The sequence below is a fragment of the Pelodiscus sinensis genome, chromosome Z (genome assembly GCF_052426305.1).
Source record: "Pelodiscus sinensis isolate ZL-2025 chromosome Z, ASM5242630v1, whole genome shotgun sequence".
NCBI lineage: Eukaryota > Metazoa > Chordata > Testudines > Trionychidae > Pelodiscus > Pelodiscus sinensis.
Window position 1 is genome coordinate 38,303,919 of NC_143085.1, and position 25,106 is coordinate 38,329,024.

At 48.6% G+C, this 25,106-nt stretch overlaps 1 protein-coding gene across 1 annotated transcript in view; it reads right to left on the minus strand.

The window, feature by feature from the left end:
* Positions 1–25,106, minus strand: part of MN1 (MN1 proto-oncogene, transcriptional regulator) — a 215,046-nt gene that overhangs the window by 42,780 nt on the left and 147,160 nt on the right. The gene's annotated exons all lie outside the window — the stretch shown is intronic.

Genomic DNA, 25,106 nt, shown 5'->3' on the forward strand with positions numbered 1-25,106 from the left:
GAGCTGAGCCGATCAGCTGTTTGTCGACTCAGCGCGCTAGTCTGGACGCTCTGCAGTCGACATCAAAGGCATTTGTTGACCGCCCCGTTATGCCTCATGGGATGAGGTTTACTGAGGCGGTCAACAAATGCCTTTGATGTCGACTGCGGAGCATCCAGACTAGCGCGCTGAGCCAACAAACAGCTGATCGGCTCAGCGCGGCAGCCATTTTAATTTAAATGAAGCGGCGATTATTTAAATCACCGCTTCATTTGGGTATTTCTAGTAAACTAATCTACATGGCACTGGCGACAGAGCCATGTAGTCTAGACATACCCCAAGTGATCTCATTACTTGCTGAGTAAAAATTACTATGAACCTTGGGAAATAAATCACTTGTTCATAGAGTAGCTAGAATGGGAGACAATGTTTTAGAGCAATTCATAAATTTCAATCTCCGTTACAGAAGGTGGCAGTGTATGCAACAGCAACTAGTAATTTCTGTATTACAAAAAATGAAAGGAAAAGAAAGCACAGAGAGGCACTGCTTTACAGCAAGTTGGAAATTCTAGTCTCTATTTCATGAAAGCCAATTCAGTACTCCCCAATGTGTCAAATAGCAACTCTCTGACACGTGCCGAGGAATAAGAGCCAGAGTACAGAGAGACAGTTTAGAGGCTGTGAAAACAAGTTTCTGCATAACGGCAAAAGTTTGCGTTTTCTATTTTGCAGTAAGAAATTTGCAGTTCTTAGAAATATTATTCCATGTAGTAGAAAGATGCCTTCCTCAGAGTGAGTCAGGAGGCTAAATTCTCTTCTCAGTACAGCAGGAACATGGGGTCAATTTCAGTAATGCATCCTCCAGTGTTAATGGATCTTGTTTGGTTTCAGATGAGACTGGGTAAGAAAATTTCTCAGCTGACTGTTGCCATTATGTGGATAGGCCACATTATGTAGTTGTGTTGTTACCATTGTTGTTCAAGGAGTGATAGGGCAAGGGTTGGAGTACTGCACATGTGTTCTTAGGTGTTTTAATAAATGGGTAACCAGACAGAGAAGTGACATGCATCTATTATTTAACTTTGGTTCCTTGGCAAGCATTAAGTGAAACATCAGGTGGCTATCCTAAGACTTTTGTCCAAACCTCTCTCTCTCTCTTTGGCTATGCAGAGCATGTACCAGCACATAACGGTGATTCACTCTGCATTGCTCAAGGAATGTCACTGTCTGTTGGCTGAGTGGATACAGAGGAAAGTGAACACCTGCAGCAGCAGCAGCAGCAGCATTTCAGAGAGGTTACCTGATTTCAATACAAAAAAGCTTCCTCTTCACATCAAATGGAACACACCGAGTTCATCTCTGGGGGAAGAGTCTCCGGCTATGTCTAGACAGCAGGCTTCTTTCAGAAAAAGCTTTTCTGGAAAAATCTTCCGAAAAAACTTCTTCTGAAAGAGAGCATCTACACTGCCAAACTTCATTGAATGAACGCTGTCTCGCATTTCAGCTGTGATTGCTATGGACAGAATGGCCACCAGGGCACCTGTGCTTTTTCTTCTTTCCTCTTCTTCCGAAAGATCTCCCTCTTCCCCGTCCACACACATCTTTTCCAAAGGAGGTCTTTCGGAAAAAGGCTTCTTCCTTGTAGAAAGAGGTTTATTAGTGCCAGAAAAACCCCTCAGTTCTTTCAAAAAAAATTTCAAAAGAATGCAATTGCAGTATGGATGTAAGTGAAGATTTTTCGGAAAAACGTCTGTTTTTCCAAAAAAAATTCTGTCATGTAGACACAGCTTCAGGCAGCAGTGGGGTTTCCCCTTTCAGGGACAGTTGTCAGGAAAAGGTGAGGTGCCTGCCCCAGGGGCGGTTGTCAAGATGTAGTGGACGGGCAAAAGTTCCCCTCTTGGGAGTAGGGCGTCAGACTGCTGTGACCGCTACGTTGTACTTGTTCTCTACAGATTAAGATGGCCAAGTACACTTTTTACTTCCCCAATAAAAATGCATTTTATGTTTGAACTATTAAAAGTTGACAAAGTAAGGACATCCGATAGATGGGGAGGTTACACAGGCCACGGTGTTTTTCTTAGGCCTAATTTGGGCCAGATATCAAAACAATGCCCTATACCACCTCCTGTCTGCCATGTTGACACAGCTGTCACTAAAAGTGGGGCAGTGTAACAGCTGTTTGTCGGTTCTGTCCAACTGAAGGCATTTGCATTGTCAACAGGAGAGTGCTCTGGCCCACACACACAGTTCAGTGGCACTTGCCATGGCAAAATTTTGGGGGGGAAGGAGGTTAGCAATTCTGAATGATAAAATTTTGGTTGTTCAATTGGCACTATAAATATAGCCTAAGACTGCCGTAGGCAGTAGCCAGTAGCAAGGAGTATTAGGTCTGGACTACACTAGGAAATGAGTTTGGTATAACTATATTGCTCAATGGTCATGGAAATCCATGCCCTGAGTGATGCAATTACCCCGCTCTGCATCCCACTGCATTCAGAGCCAGGGTGATGGGAGACATCTCGCAGTGAGGTGAGCACCTAGACAACAGGCAAGCCGCTCCCACCAGCACAGGTGGCATCTAACTGAAGCACACATCAGGCTCACGCTACAGAGATAAAAACAGCTCTGTAAATGCTCAGGCTGGGAGCTGACAGTCCAAAGTCCACCCTCCTCCCTCCGTTTTGTCTACACAGGACCATAGCACAAGCCCAAGTGTGGTGATCCAGGTTCCAAAACACACTGCTGCAGGTACCATCTTGCTGTGAAAACATACCCAAATACTGCACAGCACCTGTGTGCGCCCGCAGCATGGGGGTAACACCCACAGTCCAGAGACACTGGGATGGAGAGCACACTTCAGACTGATTAACAGACAGCAAACTGGGAACAGATAAGCAAATACTGTCCTAACGCTTCCAGGACAGCAGCTGAGCTCTAAAACCCCTGATGCTATTTCCTCTCTTTTTTGTCCAATGGCTGTGCTGAACAATGACCACACAATCTTCAGAAATCCTACTAGGGACTACACTGCTGTGTCATCATTGCTCTTCTTGGGTGGCTGAGCTCACTTAGGCACCCAGGCAATCCATGATGACTCAACTATGTAGACTCTGCCCTGATGCACAAATACGTTTGTGTGTTCATAATTAATTACAGAGCACTTGCATCTCTGGCCAGCCCGGGGTGTACATTACAGTATTTCCTTCGCCTGTAAAAGAGCACACAGAGGAATATTTAAGGCCTCATTTGCATAGGTGCAAGCACAGCCAGAAACAGAGGTCTTTCTGACTAATACATGCTTGTAGCAGTCAGAGAGTTACATACACCAACACTGTTTGTTTGCTTGTTTGTTTGTTTGTTTGTTTGTTTGTTGACCATGGAAAATGCAGACTCAGAGAAGCCAAAAAAATTTATGAATTTGTGTCTAGTTTGCCAAATTGTTTGTTCAGCTTTTTATGGATGGAGAGGGTGTGTGAAGAAGATAAATATTTTGTTTCAACATTTTCTAAATGGAGTTTTTTAAATTTCTCTGATTAAAGCAAATAATTGTTTCAATATTTTAACTTTATTTTAAAAACACAAAAATATCTTATAATTAAAATGGAAAATTTACATGAAACATTTCAATTTTCATAAAACTAAATGTTTTGCTGAATTCAAAATGCATCTTCTTTAACTTTTTGAGTTGTCTGACTCTAATATTTTTAGCTTTTGAAATTGCCAATGAACACAACAATCTATCATCTGCCAACTCTAATCCCCACAAATGTGCATCGCTTGATTACTGTGACTGCTAGATAGCCATATATCTATATCCAATGCAATGAAATGTAAGGCTGCACAATAAAAGTCAAAGTCGAACGTGCAGTCTTAAACTCTTTGCCTTTATGAGTTCTTTATTGATAAAATATAATTTATAATAGAAATCAATCTAATGCAATTTTCCCCCTGTAACATTAAATATACATGGGTGTCTCAGATAATTTGATGGCACATAATTAAACTCTGTATTTTAATGAATATGCACAAGGGGGCAGAGTTAGAGCTCTGCAGCGAAGCTTAATTTTTTGTATTTCTCAACTTTTGAATGCTAAAGAGGCCAGCCTGAGTTGCATTACTATTCATTTTTGCATTTAATTTCCTAGGTGTTTTTTTAAAGGGAAGAAGTAATAGAAATTGAGATTTGTCTTGTTTTAAAAGGCACCAGAAAGGAAAGGCCAACTAGAGCTGCAACTGCCCAAACCTGGGATCTTACACACTTGTATACTTATCAGACAAGAGTTGGCTAAAGTGTGACAGATTCAGTGTTACATGTAAGAAAGGTTCAAATGCTGCCCAGCTGATTAGCAGAGCACCCACAGCCGGCAGAATGTTTTTCAACTGGTGGTGCACATTCACACATGCCTTGGTGCACATAACAAAATTTATTCCATGCATGGATGGAAAAAAATTAGAGGGAGATAGAACACGTCCCTAACAATAATGTATGCTATCTCACTTTTCCCTCCCTGCACGTACTCTTGTGAATGGTGTGGCTGGTAACTTCCAATTACTAAGGCTGTCCAACATTTCCCAGAGTAAGACTCTGTTTTGCATTGTTTATCACTTCTCCAAAAGGTAACTATCCAAGCAGAACTTTTCCATGCCTATTGTCTACCTCCAGCTGAATTTCTATGGACTATTTCAGCCAAAACAATTCTGACATTTCTAAGAACACGTCAGAGAGAAAGGGGGAAAAAAACACATTATTTTGCCCATGATAAAACATTCTAGTGGTCTTTTCTCTAAAATGCTCTAGTAATTTTGGAACAGGAACTTGGAACTGGTGATTGGGTCCCTTTTGGATGAGGGACCATGTGCCTATGAAAATCTGCCCAAATGTGGCCAAGATACAGGACTTTGAAAAAATTAAGTTTGCACAAGCTCAGAAGAGACTTCTTAGATTTAGCCACTACGTGCCCCAAGAGTCCATCTGCACTGAGCATGCATAGGCCTAGAGATGGCAGGGAGAAAAGGAGAGAGCAACGGGGTGTTGGGATTAGTGAGTGAGCCTGAAACAGGCAGAGCACAGAGGCTGGGACTGGGAGGAGGCACGAAAATTGAGACTAGCTAGGAGAAGAGAATGGGATTAGGACAGGAGCCAGGTGGGGAAGACTAGGACTGGGACAGGGACCAGCTGGAGGGGACAAACGTACAAGGAACAAACAGGAGCACCTGTGACCATCAGCGTGTACTCCCTTCCAGGACCAAGCCATTCCAGCGCCCCGGGCAGGCAGTTGAATTGCGCTCCGGGTTGCAGGATGGCCCATGCGCGGCCCCGCCCAGCACGTGGGGGAGGGCGTGCAGAACTGGACGCACGTGCCTGGCCCGGCCCAGCCTGGCTACCGCTGCTGGCACGCAGCCTGGGCCCACCCAGGGCGGGCTGAGCCTGGCCAAGCAGGGCCCTGCGGCCGCAGGAGGAAAGGTGCTGCTGGCCGGCGCTGCAGGGGTTAACGTGGCCCCCACCCCAGGCGGCCGCTGGCCGGCACTACGGGGGTTAACGCAGTTCCCGCCCCAGGTGGCCGCTGCAGGGTGGCCACTGGGAGCTGCTGCAGCCCGCGATCCAGGAGCCAGGCATGCGGTGCCTGATGGCAGATATAAGGGGAGCTGCGCGCCCCTTACAGCTGCCATCAGGTGCCCCCCATATGCTGGCGTCCCGGGCAGCTGCCCAGCTAGCCCATGCCTTAATCTGGCCCAGCTCCCTTCCAGAGGTTACAGTGGAATGCAGGATTCCTGACTCTCTCTGTGCCTCTGCTTCCGGCTAGTGTCTGTGAAAACCACCAGCACAGCGTCCCTCTACTGCCGGTCCACTTACTACTGCTATTAGTTACTCCAGTAACACATGTGGCTGAGAGACTGAGATCTGTGTGGTGGATCTAAACCTTCCAACCCTGCCAGTGACCCATCTGAGTGTCAATATAATGCCACATGCAGGAAATTCTTTGTCTGGTTTTTTTTTTTTTTTTTTTTTGCCTGAGTTCAGACCCTTTGTGCATATGCATTATGAACTGTGTGAACACATACTGGTTTTTTACGGGACCTCAGACTCCTTCAGCACACAGGCTGGATCCACTCTGGGGAAGAATCAAGTTTGTTTGCCGTAGAAGTTAGAAGGTGCACAGTGAACGAGGGCAAGGACTGCATATAGAGAAACAGTGGACTCATGATTAAAGCTGCTGGATGTTGCCAGAACGAACTCAGTTTTGTCCCTGCCTCTGCCAAAGTGCTTGTCTGTGATGCTGGGCAAGTCACTAACAACCAGCCTTTTCACAGGTGGTCTGTGTGTCCCATATTTTCTGGGTGCCTGACTTGAGATCAAAGGCTCTGATTTGCAGAAGTGCTGAGAACTCACTGACTCGATAGGAACAGGCACTCTGAATATAGAAAATACTAAAGAATGCTACACCCACCTCAAAACCAGGTCCTAAACATCTTAAATTGGGCATCCAAAATTAGTGCACACTTTCCACCTTAATGTCTCTGTGCCTCAGTTCCCTGCCTGTCCTATAGGGATAACCCCACTCCTTGGTCTCCCCGGGGCGTTGTGCAGATACACATTTGAAAGGCGCTCAGCTACTAAAGAGATGAGCCCCATAGAAAAACCCATGAGAAATTAATCTACCTGACCTCAGAGCAGGTTTGAACGGGGCACAGCGAATAATGCTGGAGGCCACAAACAGAATAGCGAGGCTAAAACAGAATACTGACAGTTGCTCCTAAGTGAGCACTGCCCATCCTGTGCATTCAATGAGGTAGGGGCTAAGCAGAAATAATGTGATAATATCTCTAAAAACTGTAGTTAAGCCATGGGCACCAAGAGGCCAAATTAAGGATACCTTTTCTCTGGCCTTTCATGAGGTTTGGTTATTTGACTTTATAACCTTACTAATGCTCTTTTGATGTTGTTTTTGTGTGCAGTAAATTTTAAAAGTCCATAGGAGTTCAAATAGCCCCCTTGCTCAGCTTAAACATTCACAGCATTAAACTGATGAACTGCTATTCCTCAACTTTGGCTTAGCTGGAAAACTACTGAATATGTTTTCCTCAAGCTTGGCTAGCTCTGTAGATTTTATTGAGACCTGAAAGCTATGAGCCTGTACAGCTGGCCAGTTTTGAAGTGTGCAAACTTGTAACTATCTACATCTGCATGCAGAAAACAGGTCTCTTTAAGAATGCAGCTCTAAACTGAACCACACGATCTGCTGCACATGCTCAGTGCACAGTTGTCAAAGAGCTAGTCTTTGGTATATCAAACCTCATTTTTTAAACTAAGCGAAGGCCAAGACTGCATGTCCCATTTCCTCAGCAGTCATCTTTAATGCAGGCCTGCCTCAAACAATATGGTTTAAAGTTGGTAGTACATTGTCAGAAGTCACAAACAGCTGAAAAGTTTTTTCTCAAACACCCATTCTCCTGTCCCACCTCACCCACCATGTTACTATTAGGTAGAGTCCAGCACAGACTATTTCAGTCTCAAGGGGGACTGATCCCTTTAGGATCCTATGTGAAGATGGTGGGTCTGACCCAAGGAAAACAGGGGTTTTAAAAGCTAGCTCCTGAATGACCAGGAGAACTAATGAACAGGGCCAACACCCAGGAGTTTTGCAAGAGAGTTTAGGGAGAAAGCATCAGAGCCAGATATGCCTAACAAGAAACTTGGGCCAATAAGCACTCTCTCCTGCAAAAGATCAATAACAGTAATACCCCGAACTATCCCACCAAACAAAAACTCCTGCAAAAGGATGTAAGCAGAAATCCAGCTGCCCAGTTTATTGCTTGGCACGAACACAGCCTGGATGATCACCGGCCTTGAAGCCAGGTGATTTATGTGTGCACTCAGTGGAAGCAACTCATGGCCCGTAGAGACTGAGAATGGGCTCTTGAGATCAGAGAGGCTGAACTGGAGGAGCTGAGGGTGACAGGGAGGTACATAGAGGAGACCTTCTAGGACACAGCAGAGACATCCTCCCGTGCCCCATCTCTCAGCCTCTGTGCAAAGGAGAGCACCAGCTCTGAGAGAAGGGAAATGACCCCTTGGTGGGATCCTCCTTCCAGACAGTGTCATGGTATTCTCCAGCCCTGAGATGGCTCTGTGGGGGAGAGAACCCCAGTCATCATCAAGAGACAGGTAATAGTTATGCAGGATTTGATTATTGGAAGCACAGAGAGCTGGGCCAGTGATGACCAGGAGACCCTGCATGATGAACTGCCTGCCTGGTGTGACACGTTGCAGGTTTCTCCAGACAGCTCAGTAGACTTACGTAGAGAAGTGAGGAGGCAGGTAGCAGTGACACAGGCAAAGGTAGGGGAGAGGTCCGGGAGGTCAAATATAGGCTGCTAGGTAAGAGATTATAGACCAGAACCTTCATGGTAGCGTTCTCTGAAATGCTTCCAGTTCCACATGCAGGGCCAGGTTGACAGGACGAAGACGGGATCTCAATGCGTGAGTGAGACGATAGTTGAAAGGATGAGGGATTTAGATTTATTAGGAACTGAGAAATGTATGGAGAAAGGAGAAACCTACACCAGAAGGATGGGCTCCACCTAAACCAAAACAAAACCAGACATGTAAAATTCAGATGTTTGTAGAAGGGTTTCTAAATGAAGGACTGGGGGAAAGCCTGGCAGGTGCAGAAATTCAAACAGACAGAAGAAACACACAGTTCAAACAGACACATCTCCATAGAGATTTATAAAGGGGATGCTCTATATACTACAAAAGAGAAGATAGACTTTGGTAAAATACAGCTAGGGACTGAAGAGAAACAGTCAAACAGAAAAGAGTCCAATTCAACTACATCGTATGAAGGCAGACAATTAAATATTGACAAATGTTGTAAGTGCTGGTATACAAATGCAAGACATCTAAATACTAAGGGAGAGCAACTTGATTCCATGGTATTAAATGAATACATTGATATAACAGGCATCACAGAAACTTGTTATTGGAATGAGGACAATCAATAGGCATGGAAATATCAGGGTACAAAATACACAGGTATGACAAGAGGCATAGAGTCAGATATAGTAAATACCTGAAACAAATGAAAGAGTACCTATCATCTCTGGGGCTAGACGTTCCATGATTGAATATTATGAATACAGCAGTAGGAATATACAGGCAGTCCCCGGGTTACATGGATCCGACTTACATCGGATCCCTACTTACAAATGGGGTGAGGCAACCCTGCACTAGCTGCTTCCCCCCAGCATACCAGGGACACGCGAAGCTAGCCCCCCCCCCTCCAGCAGACCAGGGAGACGCGGAGCGGCTTTTCTCAGCAGACACCTCAGCTTGAGAATAAAGGACTGAGGGAAGTGAGGTGTGGGAGAATAAAACTGAGCTCTGGAGAAATGTTTGGCTAGAGTTTCCCCTACAATATGTACCAGTTCCGACTTACATACAAATTCAACTTAAGAACAAACCTACAGTCCCTATCTTTTACGTAACTCGGGGACTGCCTGTACTACTGACCACCTGACCAGAATAGAGAAGGTGACTGTGAAATACACAGGGAGATCAGAGAGGCTACAAAAAGAGAAAATCCAATAATAATAAAGGGGGGGGGGGGAAACTAGCCCCTTATTAATTGTGAATATTGCACCTCAGGATGGGACACACAAATGACATTTTGAGGCACCATGCATGACACTTCCTGGAATAACTAGTTCTGCAACCCACAAGGAAAGATTTAAAAATCAATGAATGGTCTTGCAGCACTTAGAGTACGTCTAGATTAAATGCCTCTGCCAGCAGAGGCATGTAAAGTAGGCTACCCAACATAGTCAATGAAGCGGGGATTTAAATATCCCTGGCTTCATTAAAATAAAAATGGCTCCCGCGATGTGCCGGCTCAGCTGATCGTCAGCACAGTGCGCAAGTCAAGACGCGGATCGGTCGACAAGGGAAGTATTTCTTACGCCTCGTGAAAGTATTTCTTACGCCTCGTGAAAGTATTTCTTCACACAGCACACAGTCAACCTAGAAAACCGGTAGCCACAGGATGCTGTGAAGGCCAAAATTACCATTGGTTTCAAAAAAGAATAAGTTCCCAGAGGACAGTTCCATCCATGGTTGTTAGGCAGGATGTTCAGGGGCCTGAGCAGCCCTCAAGATCTGGTTCCTGAAAGGATGGATCATTCACTACATTGCCCTGTTCCGTTCCTTTATTCTAAAGCACCTGGCACCACTCATTGTCAAAAGTCAGGACCCTGGGCTAGGTGGGCCATTGGTCTGACCCAGTGTGGCCGTTCCCATTAAAACTCTCAGCATGTGAGTACAGGAGATCAGAATGGTGAATGTTCTGAAATTTACTCATAGCAAATTCCCTCAGATAGACGCATACTTTGGATATACTAGCTGGCTCACCATTAATGGACAGTTTCATTGCTGTTCTCCAGAAGCAATGTAGTAAGCAGACAGGAACAGGAATAAAATAAGCTTTGTGTACAGGGGCAGCTAACAGGGAGTTTCTAGAGGGAGTTCTCCTGGTGAAGGAGGAGCAATTACAGAAGCCTTGAGATAAGTGGCTATGTGTAGTGTGTGTTTGTTTGGGGGTTACTTGCTAGTTGCCTGAAAGAAACTGGGTGCTGAGCTGGTGTTTGTCTGTCTGTTTGTTTGGCGATTCAAGTGCTGAGCTGTTTGTAAAGTAAGTTGTCATGGGATAAGAGGGAAGGTCCTTTCGTGGATTGGTCACTGGTTACAAGACAGGAAACAAAGGGGAGGAATAAATGGTAAGTTTTACAAGCAGAAAGAGGTAACTAGTGGGATCCTGCAAGGGTCTGTCCTGGGACCAATCCTATTCAATTTAGTTATAAATGATCTGGAGACATGGGAAAACAGTGAGTTAGCAAAATTTGCAGATTATACTAAACTGCTCAAGATAGTTAAGATCAAAGCAGACTGTAAAGAGCTTCAAAAAGATCTCACTAAACTAAGTAATTGGGCAACAAAATGGCAAATGAAATTTAATGTTGATAAATGTAAAGTAATGCACATTGGAAAAAATAATCCCAACTATACCTACAATATGATGGGGGCTAATTTGGCTACCACTTCTCAAGAGAGAGATCTTGGAGTCATTGTGGACAGTTCTCTGAAAATATCCACTCAGTGTGCAGCGGCAGTCAAAAAAGCAAATAGAATGTTAGGAATCATTAAACAAGGGACCCAGAATAAGAGAGAAAATATCTTATTGCCTCTATATAAAATCATGATATGCCCACACCTTGAATACTGCGTACAGATGTGGTCACCTCATCTCCCAAAAGATATTTTGACTTTGGAAAAGGTTCAGAAAAGGGGAATAAAAATGATGAGGGGTTTGGAACAGGTCCCATATGAAGAGAGATTAAAAAGACGTAGACTTTTTAACTTAGAAAAGAGGAGACTAAGGGGGAATATGATAGAGGTCTATATAATCATGACTGATGTGGAAAAAGTGAATAAGGAAAAGTTATTTACTTATTCCCACAATATAAGAACTAGAGGTTACCAAATGAAATTAATAGGCATCAGGTTTAAAACAAACAAAAGGAAGTTTTTCTTCACTCAACACATAGTCAACCTGTGGAACTCCTTGCCAGAGGTTGTGGTGAAGGCTAGAATTTTAACAGGGTTCAAAAAAGAGCTAGATAGATGCATGGAGGTTAGGTCCATTAATGGCTGTTAACCAGGATGGGCAGGGATGGTGTCCCTAGCCTTTGTTTCTCTGGAGGTGGGTGACAGGGGAGGGATCACGTGAGGATTACCTATTGTGATCCCTTCCATCAGCAAACATGATACTGAGCTAGATGGACCTTTGGTCTGACTCAGTGTGGCTATTCTTATGTTCTTAAAATCCCAGCGGTGTGTCTAAGTTGTTACATCACACAGTAGCATCTGTGGGCCTCTGCTTGCTTCAGGAGACATTGCAAACTGTCCTGTGCATGTGGAGATACTGGCGGGCTGTGGGCAAAGAGGGATGCTGCATGCAGAGTTGAGAGAGGAAGGGGAAGCAGGATTATGCGATTCAGCAAGTGACAGTACTTGCATGGTTGGGTTGCAATATGCGTCCCCAGGCCCCAGTTCAAGGTGCATTGATTGCTGATGCTTGGCCCAAACCAGTGCAATTGCCTAATGGAGTTTTTCACCATATTGGGCTCTGAAGGCTCAGACCAGGGGCTGTTAGAGGCACCCTGCCACAGTCTGGACCATAGCTGCCAGCAACTAGGAGGCTGGCATGAAAGGCCAGACACTCCTTAAAGACAGGGGCAGTGGCTCTCATATTGTTCCGCCGCTAAGGAACAAAGCCCCTGGAATTGTGACTGTGCACCCGGCACTTCAGGCCCTCTCACGCAAGCCAGGCTGCCCAGGATCCCCACAGCGAGAAAGGAGGGGGGGGTTGGGCCCCAGGTGACACAAACCCCAGCATGACCCTTCCCCAGCTAGCTTTGCAATTGACACGCGGCACAGAAATGCCTTCCAACCAAAGATTTTGGAAGCAGACCTAGTGGCGTTGCTTAGCAACTATGTACACTGACGCAGCCCAGCCGCAGTAGCAGCAGTTGGCTGCACTTGTGCTCTGATGAATTGCACACTTAACTAGATACCGAGCAAGGCCGACCTGTCAGCATGTCAGCACTGGGGCTCCTAATCTGCATCTGTGTTGGGGATGGCCAACGGCCGAACTATAATTGCAGGGAGGCGCATGCCCGTGTTCTGGCAATACAGATACTACTACTGATCTGAGGCAGCACCGCAGGAGCTGGGAACACACCGTAGTATCTAACCAGTGGCTGTGGCGCCGCCTCTGGCACCCCACCACTAGCCGGGGGAGGAAAGGGCAGGAATTGCACAGCAAACAGAGATGCCTCGTTCCTTCCCTCTGCTCCATGCTTGTGTGCTGCAGGGTGTTATTAGAGAAGGTGCCAGTGGAAGGTCTGGGTCACCCAGGGAAAAATCAAGAGGTTTTAATAAATGTAATACCAACTTTCAGACAGAAAGGAAAGCCATGAGCCACAGAAAAAGGATTGCCCCTTCCTGTGGTCGAGTGAGGAATATTTATATTACACACATCATGGTGTCAAGTATCAGAGGGGTAGCCATGTTAGTCTGAATCTGCAAAAGCAGCAAGCAGTCCTGTGGCACCTTATAAACTAACCGAAGTGTTGGAGCATAAGCTTTCGTGGGCAAAGACCCACTTCATACATGCATCTGACAAAGTGGGTCTTTGCCCACAAAAGCTTATGCTCCTACACTTCAGTTAGTCTGTAAGGTGCCACAGGACTCCTCGCCGCTTTTACATCATGGTGCGTGTAATATCTGTTCTCATGCGGCAAACTTGTAGTCTGACATGTGGACATGTTCTGTCCAGAGCAAAGGTACGTTCCCAAGCCTTCCTGCAGCCAGATAAATAATGATAATTCTCGGAGGCCCTCTGGTGAAAGCGACAAGGCTTTGTACTAGGGATGTTAGAAACAGTGTAATTGAATAGTCTTGTAACCGCATGAAATCTTATCGGCTCCACCACTATTTGATAGTCCCCAGATGCGGGAGCTGGCTTGCCAGGGGAGCCATTTTAAAAACCAGCTCCCCACACACACCAGCTGCCATACATACAGAGGCAGCAAGTCGGGGGGGGGGGAAGGGGAGTGCACATAGTAGACAAGATAAACAGATAAGTCCAGGCTTATTGGTTAATCGAGTAGTGGACTACATGTTGACATCCCTACTTTGTACAGGGAAGAGTCACAAAGTGTCTGGGATACACAATACAGGAATCATTTAAATGAAATTCAGCTCTCTCCGAGGTATCGTGTAGCAACTGTTTGACAGCACACAGCAGACTTCTCCAGAGGAGTCTTTAGTGATATTATACATGTGCTCCCAGGACTTCGGTTGCTAGAAGAGACAAGCTTCCCATCTTACAAAGAGGTGTGGTTTGAGAGCTAGTCTCTTTCACAAACAGAAGTTGGTCCAGTAAAAGATATGACCTCACCTACTTGCCTCCCCGATTCATTAGGCCAGGAAGTGAACGTAAATACTACATCCAACTGTGTTGGGGGTTGGGTGGGGTTAGCATGCAGAATTCAGTGACACCAAAACAGCCTCTGACTGATGCCCAAGGGCACTAGAATATACAGTGACCATGAAGGACCCAAAGCAGTTTAACATTTTATCCAAAAAGCCAAGCACCAAGCTCTCCACTGAGCAATCAGAGCCTGCCAGTCAGGTGGGAACAGAGGGAGAACAGGGCACAGCACAGGTGGGCTGAGCAGACATAGCTCCCTGAGGCTTTGCCAGAACAGTGTCCTGAAGCCCAGCACAGTTGAAATGCCCGTCACCACATTAGCTCCTCTCTGCCCAGCAGCTGGTGTGGGATAAGGGGGAGAGAAAGCAGGTGTTTCTGAAGGAGAAAGCAAGATGCTCTAAAGCACCTTCACTCCTTCCCACCCCCCTCAACTCCAGTCTAGCAGTGGAGATTTCCAAAGCAAGAGGGCAGGTCTCCTGCTAGAGAGCAACAGGGAAGAACTCTGGGCATATCAACACAGCAGGGCAAAAGTTGAATGAAGCTATGCAACTTCAACTACATCAATTGTGCAGCTGACGTTGAAATAGCTTAATTCGGCTTTTGGTACAGTCTATGCAGCAGAAAGTTGAAGAACTGTCTTCCTCCGACCTCCCTTCCTCCTCGTGAAATGAGGTTTACCATGAGCTGGAGAAAGAAGTCTTCCAGTTTGACATGCTTTCAAAATAATGGCTTGCTGTGTAGATGCACTCTTGGTTATTTTGGATAACGTCAGTTGCTCCGAAATAATGCTGCTGTGTAGACGTACCCCCAGAGACCTCTGCAGCAGGAACGCAAGATGCATTGTAGAGATGTAAAATCCCATGTAATTAGTTATCCAGTTAAACATTAAGTTTAACCAGTTAACTGATTAAATGGGGGTGGGTGCCTGGCTGCTTCCAGCCCCACATGAGGCTGTCAGCTCCCAGCCTGGGTGGGGCCAGAACTTGGGGCTGCTATGTGGGGCCAGACACCCAGGCCAGAAGCACAGGACTGCTGCTTCCGGCCCCATGGGGGCTTGGCTGGGGGCTGCTCACTGGGTACTGGTTAACTGGTAGCTGCTGCTTACCTCGTAACCAGTTACCCGTTAACATCGCTAATGCATTGTCATGGGTGCACAATGAGCCCTCGCTGGGTAAATGGGTAAAAGGAGTTGCATCAGCCGGGCCTGGTCTAGTTCCTATTGTCCTGTCTCCCTCAAATCCTGCTTCACTTCACTATTGTGGCAGAGGCTGGGCCTGGTTGACGTCCTGCTGAAGCGTCATGGCCTCGGTTCTGGAACTCTCTGTCTCTGTCAGCAGGGTCTGAGCGCACATCAGAGCAGGAGGCAGCAGCAGATCCTGGAAGGGAACAAACAACTATGGCCCATGGCTGTGGGACAGAACAGCTGGATACCAGAGCAGTGGGAGCTCAGCTGCAGGGAGGTGAGAGGTGCTGGGAGACAGACACTTCCCAGAAGGAAACTGCTGTTTCTTCACAGGAGGACGTGGGGCCTGGATTGCTTCCCCTGCCTAGCACAGACTAGGCGCATGTGCTCCGACACATAAGGAATAAGTCTCTCCTACAGAAGGAAGCCTGGTGCTCAGCACAGCAGGCCACGCCATGGGCTAATATAGCACCACCTGTGTCACAGACGGCACATCCACTGGGTGAGCAACAACAAACATTTCACTTATTCTTACAAAGGTTGTTCCTATTGTCCTGTCTGCCAACAGCGGCCAGTGCCAGGTCCCTCAGAGGGAGGGAACACAACAGGTAATCCTCAAGTGATCCCTCCTGTCACCCACCTGCAGACAAACAGTGGCCAGGGACACCATCCCTACCCATCCTGGCTAATAGCCACTGATGGACCAAACCTCCATGAATCTATCTTGGGACTGCAGTGGTGATTTAAATCCTTGGAAAGCACATGAGAACACAAGCGTGCACCCCCTCGTCCTTGACACAGATGCCAAAGCTGCCCACTAAAGAAGCAACCCTACCCCCATTACTATGGCTGACGCACACCTGCTCCGTTCACATCCTCAGCAGGGGGATGCTGCACAGGAGGGTTTCTGCCCATTTTGGGATTTTGGCAAGTGTGACATCTGGGCGAATTTGAGGCATAACTAGGGAAGGAAACCAAAGCTCAAAAGTCTTATGTGCATCAGAAGCAGGAAGCCTGCCAAACAGTCAGAGGGCCCGCTGGACGATCTGGGTGTGAAAGGAGCACTCAAGGATGACAAAGCTGCTGTGAAGATGCTACATGAACTCTTCACATATATCTGTGCTGCAGAGGATGTGAGGGATGATTCCCACACCTTAGCCAAGGTGAGAAATCAGAGACGCTGTCTCAGATTGAGGAGGTTTTAAAAGAAACTGGTAATTAGTAATAAATCACCAGGAACAAATATTATTCACCTAAGGGAACTGAGATGTGAAACTGCCAGTGGTGCTATGTAAATGGCAGCTTAAACCAGCCTCTGAACCAGGTAACTGAAGGATAGCTCACAGGTTTTTAAAAAGGCCCCAGAGGGGAGCCTGGCAGTTACAGGCCAAGAAGCCTAGCTTCAGTCCCAGGCCAAATGGCTGAAACTATGGCAAAGAACAGAACTGTCAGGAACATAGATGAACGTAACATTTGGGGGAAGAGTCAATGCAGCTTTTCTAAAGGAAATCAGGCCTGCCCAATCTCTCAGAATCCTGTGAGAGTTAACAGCATGTGGACAAGAGCGATATGATATATTTGGACTTCCAGCAAGCCTTTGAAAAAGGCACGTTAGCAAATTAGAGAGGCACAGGATAAGCAGGAAGGGCTTCTCATGGATTGGTAACTGGTTAAAAGACAGGAAACAAAGGGAGGAATATATGGTCAGTTTAAAAAAGGAGAGCAAGGTGATCCAAGGATATGTGCTGGGACCAGTGCTGTTCAACACAGTCATAACCAGGGTGAACTGTGAAGTGGAAAACGTTGCAGACAATACAAAATAACTCCAGATCGTTAAATCCACAGCTCAGTGTAACTAGCGACAAAGGGATCTCACTGAACTGGGTGACCTGTGGATAAAATGGCAGATGAAAGTCCATGTTGATAAATGCAAGGTAATACACATAGGAAAACATCATCCCAACCACATACACAAAATGATGGGGGTCTAAATTACCTGTTACCACTCAAGAGTCAGTGTGGATAACACATACACTCAATGTACAGCAGCACTTAAAAAAGCAAACAGGAAGCTGGGAATCATTTGGAAAAGGAATGATAACAAAATAGAAAATATCATATTGCTGCTACACAAATCCATGGCATACCCACGCCTTGAACACTGCAGCCACTTCTTGGCAACCCATGTCAGAAAGGTGAAGCAGTTCAGAGAAGGGCAACAAAAATGGTTAGGAGATGGATCAGTTTCCATAGGAGGGGAGATGACAAAGCCTGGGACTGGTCAGCTTAAACAAAAAGGGTGCGTCTAGATAGGCCGCTTGAATTTGCGCAAGAGCACTGACGTTCTAATGTAAGAATTCAGTGCTTCTTGTGCAAATACTCTGACGCTCCTGCTCAGGGATAAGCCCTCTTGCGCAAGAATACTTGCGCAAGAGGGCCAGTGTAGACAGGCACCTTAATTTTTTGTGCCAGAAAGCCCGATGGCTAAAATGGCCATCAGAGCTTTCTTGCGCAAAAGTGCGTCTATACTGGGCACGGATGCTTTTGCGCCAAAGCACTTTTTGCGCAAAAGCATCCATGCCAATCTAGATACTCTTTTGCGGAACTATTTTTGATGGAAAAACTTTTCTGTTAAAAGTATTTCTGCAAAATCATGCCAGCCTAGACGCAGCCGAAGGGTATGTCTACACTACAACATTATTTCGAAATATCTTATTTAGAAATAGTTCATTTGAAATAGCTTATTTCGAAATAACGTGTCTACACACAAAATGCATTTCAAAATAGCATTTTGTTTTTTCGAAATAGTGCATCCACACTGAGTGGACTCTGAATCACATTTAAGGCCGGACGGAACCAGGTCCAGCAGGGCTCCAGGTCAGGACTTACTGCATGGGGCTGAGGCCTGTGCATAAAGGGATCCCGCTTCCCCTGGACAGCCAGTTCTCAGCTTTCCCTGCTTGCTTGCCTACCTCAATGAGGGACAGCAAAGCATTTTGTCTCTGCGTGCTCTGGTTGCCCTCACTCGGGACACCACAGCACTCTGCAACATGGAGCCAGAGCTGCCCCTGGGCACTCTGGTGCTTCTCGTGGACACGTTGCTGCGAGCCTGGCTGCACTTTCTGCAGGCTGCCATCCGGGAGGTCCATTGGGGGGGCTGTCAGTATCCAGGAGGCCCTGCAGGACAACTTCATCCTGAGGAGCACTAACAGTCTCCCTGGTCTGCCCCACTGGGGGCTTGTGCCTCATTCCTCCCTCACGTCCTTCCCCTTACCCCTCCCTAACCCCCCTTCCTCATGTAAAATAAAATATACGTATTTTCATGAACACAAACTGTCTTTATTTAACAAAGCTGGGGGGGGAGGGAGGGAATGAAACTCTGGTGAGACTGGGGAAAGGAGGCATGAAAGAGGAGAAGAGAGGGTGGGAGAGGGAAGGGGAAACCTGGGAAGAGGTGGCTGGAAGGGGGTAGCAAGGTGAAGAAGGGGAGGGGAAGCTCAGGGCTGTGTTAGGGGGTCTCGCTGGACCAACTTGATTGTCACGCAGACCTGCTCCTGGGTTCACGTGGCCTTTGGTGGCCTGGCTGGCAGCTATCCTGCCATAGACGACCGTGTTCCTCCATCTAGTGCGGAGATTATGGATGTTGGGGGCATCCCCCCCAAAACCTGAATAAGGTCCATGATCTCCACCCTAGACCAGGAAGGCGCCCACCTTCTCTGGGCCCTGGCAGGCTCCTGGGAGCTGGCAGACTGCTCCTGCAGAGCCGTGGTGGGCTGGCTGCCAGTGGCTTGCTGGCTCATGTTTTGGGGCCTTTGGGTCAGGGACAGTGACTGCTGGCTCTGGGCTGGTAGGCTTGGAGCTGGCACAGGCACTGTGGCCAGAGTCTGCCCCTTTAAGGGCTCTAGGGAGAGGAGGAGGAAGACAAGAGTGTTCTTGGTTGAGGCTGGAGTGGCCAGCAGGGCACCCTGGGAAGGCTGGAGGCCCCCTATTTCGATATAAGTGTCCACACAGCACTTATTTCGAAATAGCTATTTCAAATTTGGTGTTATTCCTCGAAGAATGAGGTTTACCAAATTCAAAATAAGCACTCTGCTATTTCGAATTTATTTCAAAATAGTGGTTTGGCTGTGTAGACGCTAGGAAAGTTATTTCGAAATAAAGGCTGTTATTTTGAAATAACTTTGCTGTGTAGACATACCCGAAATGACTAAGGGGGATACCACGTTATATTGTGTCTAGGGTAGGGAAAGTGGAGAAGGAAGTGTTGTTTGCCCCTTCACATAATACAAAAAGCAGGGAGGGCAGGGGGGTGGTTGCAGGTTGAAAATAAACACAAAAGGAAATGCAAAGCACAGTCACACAATCTGTGTAACTTGTTGTGGGGGTGTTACCCTTTTACCGTGACCCACCCCAAGTTCAGGTGGGAAGCTGTCCCACGTCAGGGGTTCTCCCCACGAGGCCGCTCCAATTACTATGTATATCTAGGCGCAATCCTAATCTGACTCGCCTACTTGCTGGGGATCGGGGAGGGGGCTCTGGCCCTCCCTCTTTCCGAGCCCTGACCCAGGGCCCTAAGACAGGGACGCTAGTCCCTTGCCAGTGGAGGGGGCTGAGACCCTAAACCCTCCACTCACGGGGACCACGGTGCTGCCCTGGGTCACTTCTCCCCGTTCAAAGTTTGGTTCCCCAGCGTGGGGATAGACTCACCGCTGGCAGCCTTCTCAGGGGGATGGACAGCTGCAGCTGCTCCCCACTGATCTGCCTCTTTGGAGGAGTGGAGGGACGCTCTCATTCCCGGCCGCTCCCCCCCTTGTCTTCCTGCCCCCGGCCCTTTTGAAAGGGCCACAGCTTGGCGTCTCCGGCTGGCCACGCCCCCTCGCGCGCCGTCCCATTTCCCGGGCGCTCCCGGATGACGTCACGAGAGACGTCATCGTGGTGCGTCTGCCCGGGCCGCCGATCTCCGGCCGCAGTTGCCATAACCGCGAGCGGCACGGCCCCAGCGTTCTCCACAGCCGACCTGCTGCCGCCTGTCGCCCCCCATCTGCTCCGTTGCCCATCCCGCATTTATCTCAGTGCGGGGCAGCACGGCTGGGCCGTCTGCCCCGTCACACACCTCCCCTCTTAAATCCTCACCCCTTTCTGCGTCCTTTCTGGTTTCGCGTTCTGGTATCCGCGACAGACAATCCGCGTTTGCATTTGCAGTTTTACTTCAAATTTGAATGGTTGTAAACTTAATATACGTGGGTTTGTGTCCTTCATGCTCTGGATCCACTGGAGGGGTGCGTGGTCTGTCACCAGGATGAATTTGTCACCTAGGAGGAATTATCTCAAAGAGTCAATGGCCCACTTGAGGGCTAGGGCTTCCTTTTCAATGGTAGCGTATCCCTTCTCTCGGGGAAACAGCTTACGGCTTAAATACAGGACTGGATACTCTGCCCCCTCCTCCTCCTGGGCTAATACCGTCCCTAGCCCTAAATCAGATGCGTCTGTCTGTAGGATGAAAGGTTTGTTAAAGTCGGGTTGTATGAGTACCGGGGCGTGGGTGAGCTCATATTTCAGCCTTCTAAAGGCAGCGCTGCATTGCCCCGTCCATTTTACCTGCTGGGGTTGCCCTTTACCCATGAGATCTGTCAGGGTGCTGCTATTGATGAGAAGTTGGCTACAAACCTCCAGTAATAGCCGGCGAGTCCTAAAAACTGGCAGACTTGCTTCTTCATGGCCGGGGTTGGGTAGTCGTGTACTGCCTGAATCTTACTGAACAAGGGTTTAAGCTGTCCCGGTCCCACTGTGTATCCTAGGTAGGAAACCTCCTCCTTCCTGAAGAGGCATTTCTTCAGGTTGGCTGTCAAATTCGCCCGTTGAAGCGCCCCCAGTACGGCTGCGATGTCTTCCAGATGTTGTTCCCAGGACCTGCTAAAAATCACAATATAATCTATATATGCTGCCGCATACTCCTGATGGTCCCGTAGGATGTGATCCATCAGTCTCTGGAAGGTGGCAGCCGCCCCATGCAGGCCAAAGGGCATGTTCACAAAATGATATAGCCCAAATGGGGTGGCAAAGGCTGTCTTGCTCTGAGCCTCACGGGACAGGGGGATTTGCCAATACCCCTTTGTGAGGTCTATGGTCGACAGATATTGGGCTCTCCCCACCCGGTTCAGCAGTTCATCAACATGAGGCATCAGATACGCGTCAAATCGGGAGATGGCGTTTACCTTCTATACAGAATCTGGTGGTCTATACAGAATCTGGTGGACCCATCAGGTTTTGGCACCAATACTATCGAGCTTTGCCACTCACTGCGGGATTCCTGGATCACTCCCCACTCCAACATCGCCTGTAGTTCTTTTCTCACTGTGTCCCACAGCTTACGAGGCACCGGCCGTAGGTGGTCCCGTACTATCTTACCCGGTTCGGTTAATATCTCGTGACGGATCTCCTGAGTCTGCCCAGGCCAGCTTGTCAAGATCTCTCTGAACTGCTGTAGAACCTGCCTCACCTGTTCTTGTTGAATCGTCGAGAGTTCTTCCCCGACCTGGGCTTGCTCTACGCTACCTCAGGTTCTCCCCAGGGTCCGAATTTGATATCGGTTGTTCGTGGGTCAATTAGGAGGGCATCCTGGGGGTTCCACTTTTTCAACAGGTTTATATGATAAATCTGGGTCTCCCTTCGGTTACTATTGACTAATATTTCATAATCCACTGGTCCCACTTGTCTCACCACCCTAAAGGGTCCCTGCCACCGGGCTAATAGTTTCGAGTCCCCCGACGGGAGCAACAGTAGGACTGGGTCCCCTGGTGCGAAGGTCCTTACCTTGGCCTTTTGGTTGTAGTGAGTCCGTTGCCCCTCTTGGGCTTTCTAGAGGTTCTCGTTGGCCCACTCCGCTAGACAACAGAGGTTTTTCCATAGCTTCTCTACATATTGGGTCACTCCGAGGACCGGAATCACCTGTTCCTCCCAGCCCTCCTTTACCAGGTCTAGGATCCCCCTGAGACGTCGCCCGTACAGCAGTTTGAAAGTTGAAAAGCCGGGCGACGCCTGGGGCACCTCCCGAATCGCGAACATCAAGGCGGGCAATAACTTATCCCAATCCTGGGGGTCGTCCATGATGAACTTGCGTAGCATCCCCTTCAAAGTTCGATTAAAACGCTCCACGAGTCCATCCGTTTGGGGATGGTAGACGGACGTCCGGAGCCTCCGCACCTGCAGGATCCTGCATAACTCAGTCATTACTTTAGATGTTAAATTCGTCCCTTGATCTGTCAATAATTCCTTGGGTAACCCCACCCGGGAGAATAATTTCACTAGTTCCTCTGCTATTACCGCCACGTTAGCCTTCCTCAGAGGTATGGCCTCGGGATACCGTGTTGCATAGTCTATGATGACCAAGATGTATAAATGCCCCCTACTTGATTTCTCCAGGGGTCCCACTAAGTCCAACGTGATACGTTTGAATGGAGTCCCCACGATCGGGAGGGGGATGAGAGGCGCGGGGGGTACCCTTGTTGTGGACGTCTGTTGGCATTGCGGGCAGGAAGTGCAAAAATCTTTCACGTCCTTATACACCCCGGGCCAATAAAATCGTTATAAGACACATTGTTGTGTCTTCTCAGTCCCTAAGTGGCCAGCCCAGGCGTGGTCATGGGCTAATTCCAATACTTTCCAGCGATAGGGTCTGGGCACGAGCAACTGGTGCCTCTCTTCCGCTCCTCCCTCCCCGGGCGTGACACGGAATAGGCGGTCTCGCCGTACTTCAAACCGGGGGCCTTGGGCCCTTTGCCTCCCCCCTTCTTCTGCATCCCCTACCTGTGTCCAGGCGTTTTGTAGCGTAGGGTCCTCCCTTTGTAGCGTGACGAAATCACCCTTGTCGAGTTCCAGGTGGGGTGAGGTTGGTCGGGCTTCTTCCTGGGGTTCAGCTCCGGATGGTGGGTCCCTCACCTCCTCGCCATGGGCCACGAGGGTCCGGTCCTCTTGCTCTCCGCTCTCTAGGCCCATTTGCTCCTGTCCCCAGCTACTTAATAGGTGGCCCAGCCCCAGCCAATCCCGCCCTAATAGCGCGGGGTATGCCAGCTGGGGTGCTACCGCCACTTCACATGTCCCTTGTTCACACCCATCGTAAATCTCTACTTTAGTTGTAGTGTAAGGGTGGATGTCGCCATGTACACATCGCATATATACCCTCGGGCCCCGGGGCTTCTTGGGACTAAGGATGCCTGCCCTTACCTTTGTTTGTCCGCACCCCGAATCTAGCACCGCCTCCACCCTGTGGCCATCCACTCTTATCATATGTATCAGTTGTGCACGGTCCCATTTGCCCCCCTTTACCTTCCAAGTTGGCCCTTGGCCGAAGGTGCAGTCCATGAGGGGACAGTCTTTCTTGAAGTGCCCTTCCTGGCCGCACTGATAACAGGCTCCTTTGGCTCCTGTCTCGGGCTTCGGGTTCCGCTCGGATCCTTGATTTTGTCCCTCTGTACCGGGTGTCGGACTCTCTGGATGGCTCCATCGGGGCGCTAGCCTCCTTTCAGGCGTCTGCCTTAGTGAGGTCCTATGTCCAAACCCCATCTGTGACTTTGGCCCGGTCCTGGGTGGAAGGAGCCCCCCAGCAGGGTTGTCCTTCGGCGTGTTTCTAGGTCTGGGTGCTTCCACCCCTTTGGCCACAAGGAAGTGCTCCATCAGGGTCACCGCTTCTTCAAGGGTCTCAGGTAGATGCCTCCGTACCCACTGCTGTCCCTCCGAGGGAAGGATCTTTACATACTGCTCCAGGATTATGGTCTCTGCCACCTGCACTCCGGACTTGTTCTCCAGCTCGAGCCACCGCATCCCGGCCTCTTTGACTTGTTGGGCCACCGCCCTGGGACGTTCTCCCGGGTTGTATCTGGATTCCAACAACCTCTGGCGGTGTGTCTCGGGGGAGACTCCGAGCTGATCCAGGATCGCTTCTTTTACTTTGTAATAACATAGCGCATCTCACGCCGACATCCCCCGGTACGCCAGCTGAGCCAGACCCGACAGGTAAGGGGCCAAGAGTGTCGCCCAATGGTCCTGCGGCCATTTTGCGGCGGTGGCCACCCGTTCAAAGGTGACGAGGAAGGCCTCGGGGTCGTCCTCGGGTCCAAGACTGGTCAGTCGTATCGGTAGTTGTATGCCCACTGTACCTTCCTCACTTCCCAGTAAGGAGGACCCACTACCCGTGACACCTGTCCCCGTCAGGGCTTCTCGCAGCTCCTTGACCATCTGGCCTTGTTGCTCCTGGAACTTAGCCAGGATTTGTTGCAGCGCCTGTGTCTGTTGCTGCTGTAATTGTTTCTGGTTCTCCACCAGTCATTCAAGTACTTTGTTCATCTCCATTTCTGCTTAGGGAATCAGCAATTTATTATTCGGGGCGGGCTCTACTATGGCCCCCCCCTTTTCTTGTCGGCCCCATAAACGGGGCTAGGATGATATCCACATTCTCCACCACGTGTTACCCTTTTACCGTGACCCACCCCAAGTTCAGGTGGGAAGCTGTCCCACGTCTGGGGTTCTCCCCACGAGGCCGCTCCAATTACTATGTATAACTAGGCGCAATCCTAATCTGACTCGCATACTTGCTGGGGATCGGGGAGGGGGCTCTGGCCCTCCCTCTCTCTGAGCCCCGACCCAGGGCCCTAAGACAGGGATGCTAGTCCCTTGCCAGTGGAGGGGGCTGAGACCCTAAACCCTCCACTCACGGGGACCACGGTGCTGCCCTGGGTCACTTCTCCCCGTTCAAAGTTTGGTTCTCCAGCGTGGGGATAGACTCACCGCTGGCAGCCTTCTCAGGGGGATGGACAGCTGCAGCTGCTCCCCACTGATCTGCCTCTTTGGAGGAGTGGAGGGATGCTCTCATTCCCGGCCGCTCCCCCCCTTGTCTT